Source organism: Callorhinus ursinus, unplaced genomic scaffold, assembly GCF_003265705.2.
Source record: "Callorhinus ursinus isolate GAN/ISIS: 27379988/994484 unplaced genomic scaffold, GSC_fseal_2.0 scaffold2, whole genome shotgun sequence".
Taxonomy (NCBI): Eukaryota; Metazoa; Chordata; class Mammalia; order Carnivora; family Otariidae; genus Callorhinus; species Callorhinus ursinus.
This window is the reverse complement of record NW_027397064.1, coordinates 51896090-51903238: the sequence shown is the minus strand read 5'-3', so window position 1 is coordinate 51903238 and position 7149 is coordinate 51896090. Positions and strand designations below refer to the sequence as shown.

The 7149-nt window shown below is 35.6% G+C and overlaps 1 protein-coding gene across 4 annotated transcripts in view; it reads right to left on the bottom strand.

Annotated features, from left to right (window-relative positions):
- The window catches only part of SESTD1 (SEC14 and spectrin domain containing 1), a 133789-nt gene that overhangs the window by 66306 nt on the left and 60334 nt on the right, over positions 1-7149 (bottom strand). The window lies entirely within an intron of this gene.

The following is a 7149-nucleotide window of genomic DNA, read 5'->3' as shown; positions in this document are numbered from 1 at the left end:
AAGAAAGAAAAGAAAGAAAGAAAAGAAAGAAAAGAAAGAAAAGAAAGAAAAGAAAGAAAAGAAAGAAAGAAAGAAAGAAAAAAAGAAAGAAAGAAAGAAAGAAAGAAAGAGAAAGAAAATGGTATTAGATCTTAAAAAACAGAGGGGGTAATTATTTTCATAACCTAATTTTTGAAATTTCAACTTCTGTACTTTAAAAAAATCGGCTGATTTGGGGCACCTACGTGGTTCAGTAGGTTAAGCATCCAACTCTTGGTTTTGGCTCAGGTCATGATCTAAGGGTTGTGACATCAAGCCTTGCATTGGGACTCCACGCTGGGCATGGAACTTGCTTAATATTCTCTCTCCTTCTCCCTCTGCCCCTCTGTGTCCCTCTTTAAAAAAAAAAAAAATCAGCTAGTTTATTTTTATAATTTTTACATTTCTTTTTAAGCAACTATAAATGAGAAAAGGTTTGCAAGTCTGGTCTGGTAGACTCTTTGAAAGTATAGAAAATCTTTTATTGTTCATAAATGAAAGTTCAAATATCATTTAATCGTACTATATACTACCTTTTTTACCATAAGTTTTAGAGTACCGAAAGACGTCATCATATGCTAAATAATAATTTTGATGAAATGAGATTCATGTGTTAGAAAATCTATCTAAATCTTAGGAATGGGCAAAAGATATTGTTCCTGCATGCAATGCTGGGCCTGTACCTTTGACTCACTTCCCAGAGACTAACCAGGGACGGAGGTCAACTTATAGATTTTGCTCAGAAAAAAATGCAAATAATTTATGACCAGTGAAACTGATCAATTTCTGTCTAGTGAAATAAAACAACCTCAAACTTTAGAATTTTTGGATCTGAAGGACATTAACCAGTTCTGTATCTAACTCGGCAATCTTATCTGTCTATAAAAATCCTAAAATCCTCAAAAGCTCTTTGAATGGCACCTCACAAATGACTAATAACCTCATTAGATAATGAGCTGCATATGTTTGATTTGTGTTTATTTTATATTTACATGAGAGTCATGTTTTTACTTTTATGAAAATTACACTATAACATATGCTTTATCTATTCAAGATTGTGGTAGAGATCATATTCCGATTCTTATCTAATTTAATTGCTAAATAATTCTGAAGTATTTTTGACTCTCCATTTCCATGAATATTCTAATATGTATCAGTACCATTAAATTCTTGAAGAAAAGATTAATCAATTACATTCAAAGTAGCTATCATTTTAAGCAGGAACCTATACTTCAGATCTACCTCCAAGGAAATCTGAAACCTAGAAAACAAGCACAAAGGGAGCCAGAATAAAACAGTGGAACTATAAAAAGTTAAATAAAAAAGATCACTACCGACATAAAGTTTTTCAAACCTTTGCCAAGTCCTTTCAAAGGAAGTAAAAACCATAAAATTTTTTAACAGTGAATACAACTTTTTCCTCTATTTTATATATGTTAGATTAAGATAAGACAAATTAAATGACTAAACCACAATATTTTATTAACTAGCACATACCATTGCTCAGCAAGTTTGAAGAGAAAGATACTTGCCATTTAACCAAAACATTTGTGAAGGTTTTTAGTCTAAAATCTAACTTTTAGAAAGATTTAAAACTTGTTTCTCCTTTATGGTCACTATTCCATCTGTAACTAGAACACTTATCCTTTCCTAATAAAACATTCCCAAAGAACCTAACACAGAACCTCTCACTCTGCAGGCACTCAGATGTTTCATATTTCATCTTACTTAATGCTAAGAATGTGGGTGCAAGATGTGAATTAAAAACGTCTTTATGTCTTTGCATGCTTACTACAGATTCGTGTGTGTATATACATATTATTTCAATGTGTATGTCTGCTTGTTATTTGTCAGCTGGGTAATATTTTTTTCACTAAGGGAAAACAGCTTCCTGCAAAAACTGGGAAGAGTCATAATACATGGAGCCAGAGGCACTGACAGAAGAGCACGAAGGAAATCTTTGGTCTTGGAGCCTAACATTTGTTAGGCCTCAAAAAACAAAAACAAAAAATAAAAAATAAAAACCAGAATCAAATGCAGTATTAAGAAGAGATAAGAAAACAATTTAGAATGGTGGCTGATTATCATCGCCAGTAAATAACACTTTTACTCTCAAGAATGACAATAAAGAATAAGGTAGAGATCCTTTTCATTATTAGTCTCCCAATTTGAGGATAAGATTAATACCAGTACTACTTCAATTTTATCTTGTCATTTGATAGACTACAGATACTATCATCTAAGCAACAAAAGCATTCAAAGCCACTAGGTATAATGCTGCTGAAGGACAAAAGTACATGAATCTCTGAATTGCTAAAAGGGAAACTGGACAGGTAGATACCTATTTCAGCGATAAGACAATACATAAGGAAATATTTAGGTGAGCAACAAGAGAAGAATATTCAATAGCTAATGGAAAACATCAGAGAAGTGAACAGGAAGAAAGTTATCTAGAAGAAAAAATTCAGGAAAGATGATGAGCAAGGAAATGTGAAATCATGCTGGAAGAACAAGGTGTCATTAAAACTACTACGTGTTTATTTGATGAATGTTGTCGACATCTGGTAATAAATCTTTATGGATAATTCTATAAAGTAAAACATACTCTTGCTTATAGGAACACCAGTATTTATAACAAAGTTATACTTTAAAAATATTTAGAATATAGGGGTGCCTGGGTGGCTCAGTTGGTTAAGTGTCTGCCTTCAGCTCAGGTCATCATCCCAGGGCCCTGGGATGGAGCCCTGTGTTGGGCTTCCTGCTCAGTCTACTTCTCCCTCTCCCTTTGCCCCTCCCCCCCACTTGTGCTCTCTCTCACCTCTCTGTCAAATAAAAAAATTTAAAATAAAAAATAAAAATATTCAGAATATATACCAAAACACAAGCTTAATTACAACAGCTCAAATGATCCAAATAACACCAAGGAAAATAATTTTTAATTAAACAAACATCTACATTGAATTTAATTATATATAGCTCTAAGTATCAAAAATGGCTGTGAACTGCACCTTAAAGTTGAATATGTTTGTCAGTGTATTAGCCAGCATTTGAAATTACTTACTCTCATCTCATTAGGATATTAGGCTTTTTAATAAGTGCCTAGCGCTTATTTACTTGGGAAAATATTCTAGCTGAATCTCTTCAATGTCTAAAAGAAAATAATATGGTGATCAAAGAAACTTTCACAGTTGAGTTTTAAACATGAATCTATGACATTAGATCTAAGCAGACAGGAAATCTGTCTTCTATTTTACCCTCTAAGATGCAAGGTGTTTAGTCACTATGAATTCATATAGCATGAGACCCAACAAGGCAAAGCTTTTCTAAGCAGATGTCTATGCTTAAAGCAGGATGTGATGGGCTCTTCATAAAAGGGATCTTTTCTCCTACTGAGTGTTCGCAGCTTTAGTTTCTATACCACTGGCCTCTGCTCATTTTGCTTTCTCTCAGAGCAACACCTCCTGTGCGCCCCTGGCATGAACAGCAGACCTCCCTACCAGTCAGAAGTTACTCAACCATGGCAACATTCAGGCCTCCTGATTTGAAACTTTACTCTCTTCCCTCACTATACTTTTGTTTCTCCTCCTTGGGATGCAGTTTCCCATTCAACTATCAGGTAACACCTTTCCTAATGGAACCCAGCAGCCCAGGCTGCCCACCCCTACAATGCTGGCACAGCTTTTCACTAAGTCTACGTCACAGTCAAGTCAACCAATGACAAAAGTGTGTAAGATAAAAGCAGGAGGAAAAGTGCAACTTGTTTCTGCTTAGGATGTAGAAGGCTGGAAAGAACAATGCTCCAACACTTACACCACCACCACCACCACCAAAATGATGCAAGTTAATCTGAAAAACAACAACTTTTCTGGAACCCATGAGGGTTAACAGGACAACCAACTAACCTGAAATCTAAGGATAGACCAGTGTCTTCAAGAAAAGATGGGGCTGGAGCACTTGCTTACCTGGGAAAAATGCCAGCCATGATACAAGCCAGGTAAGAATTCAGCTAACATTTTTAACGAACTGCTAAAGGCCAAATGTGAACTAATTCAAAAGTACAGAACCCCTGGGAAGCATGGACACAAGAAGAATTCAGTCACTCACGGGCTCTTCTCCACAGACCTCTGGGAATCATGAGAAAGACTGGGATAGTAAAGATAAGAAACTCCAAAACAGCCTCTCTCAGAGTACAGCCCTGGGGGAAGCAAACAGCCGCCACTACTGCAGTGGCATGAAGCTGAAGGATGGCCCAGATTCTTCAACTCTGTCTCCTCCAGAGAATAAAAACCTTCATGTCCTGAGGGAAAAGCAGCAAACCCAGATGACCTTAGAGCACAAATACAGCCCCACTGTTGCTAGAGGGAAGGAAAAGAAAAGCCCTCTATCCTAGTAGAGACAAGAATATATGATGAGCCCAGGCTACCACAGGCCTCCTAAACCTGGGATAGAGGGCCCTATTCCCTAGACCCAGCATCACAAAGCCTGCCTAAGACTGAGGTTGACTCAGAACAACAGAAAATGCCCCTCTGACAAACAATGAATAACAAGGAACAGCAGTCTTTTGCTAATGGAGAGTCAATAGTGGAAAAAGATCTTTTCTGAGGCAAGGTGCAAAGGAAAGACCTATAGTTGAGGGTGGGATAAACATTGGAAAAAAAAAAACAAAACAGTCTCTGGCAAGTTAGCACCATCTTCAACATAAGTAGCTCTAGAGGAATCTGAAGCCTGTGGTGCACTGAAGAAAATAACAGCAACAGCAAAAGCCCAAGTCAATTCAACTCCTGGCTCGGCTAATTCTCCTGCTCTACTAAAAGCCTAGCAAAAACCAAGGTGGGCCCATGTGTAGGCGCAATACTATTTACCTCAGTCTTTGCTATCCTAAACAAGATGTCCAACATGCAAAAACCAAGAAAACAACCCACTGTCAGGAAACAAAGGAAACGATATAACTAGAGTAAGACAGACCCAGAGAGCGGAAGTATCAGGTAGGGAATTTAAGATAATGTAACACATGCTAAAGGTTCTCACGGAAAAACTGCAAGACAACATGCAAAAACAGATGGGGAATTTCAGCAGAGATAGAAACTATAAGGAAGAATCAAACAGAAATGTTACAAACCAGGAATGCAAGCTGGTGCAGGCACTCTGGAGAACAGTATGGAGGTTCCTCAAAAAAGTTGAAAATAGAGCTACCCTACGACCCAGCAACTGCACTACTGGTTATTTACCCCAAAGATACAAATGTAGTAATCCAAAGAGGCACCTGCACCCCAATGTTTATAGCTGCAATGTCCACAATAGCGAAACTATGGAAAGAGCCCAGATGCCCATCAACAGATGAATGGATAAAGAAGATGTGGTAGATATATACAATGGAATATTATGCAGCCATCAAAAAAATGAAATCTTGCCATTTGCAACAACGTGATGGAACTAGAGGGGATTATGCTAAGCAAAATAAGTCAATCAGAGAAAGGCAATCATCATATGATCTCACTGATATGTGGAATTTAAGTAACAAGGAAGAAGATCATAACGGAAGAGAGGAAAAAATGAAGACAAAACCAGAGAGGAAGACAAACCGTAAGAGACTCCTAATCATAGGAAACAAACTGAGGGTTGCTGGAGTGGAGGCGGGTCAGGGGATGAGGAGGCTGGGTGATGGACACTGGGGTGGCTATGTGCTGTGGTGAGCGCTGGGTGTTGTGTAAGACTGATGAATCACAGACCTGTCCCCTTGAAACAAATAATACATTATATGTTAATTTAAAAAAATAAAAAATTAGGGAAAAAAAGAAATATTACAAACCAAAAACATGGTAACATAGATGAAGTAAGTTTACAACAAACAGGTCATTAACAAACTCAATAAAGACAAAGAAACAAATGGTAAACTTCAAAATGGATCAAAACTAAATGGACCAAACTAAAACACAAAGAGATAACACTTAAAAAATAAATAAAACAGAACACCAACCCAGAATGGTGAAAAATTTTCAAACAGTCTAACATATATACAATTGGAATTCTAGAAGAAATATAAAAAGAAAATGGGGCAAAGAAAATATCTGAAAATATCCAAAATTGATGGCAGGCATCAAACCAGAGATCCAACAAATGCAGAGAACATCAAAGAGAACAAATACCAAATAAAATACATATATACATTATATAATAAAAATGCTGAAAACCCAGAAATAAAGTGAAAATCTTAAAGGTGGCCAACAGGGAAAAAAGATATATGGCACACAGCAGACCAAGGATACAAATAATAGAACTCTCCTCAGAAGCTATAGGAATGACAAGTCAATGGTGTGATATACTTAATGTGCTAAAAGAAATAATGAAACAAAATTCCATACCCACTGAAAATATCTTTTGAAACCATAATAGAAACAATAGGTTTTTTTCAGGAAAACAAAAGCTAAAAAAATTCAATGCCAACAGACCTGCACTGCAAGATATGTTAAAGAAAATCCTTCAGGCAGAAGGAATATATCAAACAAAAAGATGAATCTCCAAAAAGAAATGAATAATACCATAAGTGGCATAAAGAAAGATGAAATTCATTTTTTTATTATTTTAATTGCTGTAAATAAACTATCAATGGCAAAAACAGTAGCCATCTATTGTGTGTTTACAGAATAGTAAAAGTAAAATGTATGACAATAATGGGAAGTACTGGATATATACTGTTTTAAGTAATTTCTACTACATATTAAGTGGCATATTATTTGAAGATAACAGTACACTAATTAAAGATGTATACTGTAAACTTATGGCATGCGCACACACAAAAAATTAATAAGGGATATAAACCATAATGGAAATAAAATGTAATCATAAAAAATAATCCAAAAGAAGGCAAAAAAAAGAACCAAAAAGTACATAAAATCTAGCAAGATGATAGATTTAATCCACCTGTATCAATAATTAAATATAAATGGTCTTACAAAACACTGTAAAGGACAGATTGTCAGAATAGATATGAAAGCAAGACCTAAGGATACTCTTAAGAAATCCACTTTAAATATAAAGAAATAGATAGGAAAACAGATGATAGGTAAATAGGTAATATGGAAAAAGATACAACATGCAAACACTAGTCAAAAGAAAGCTGAACTAACTATA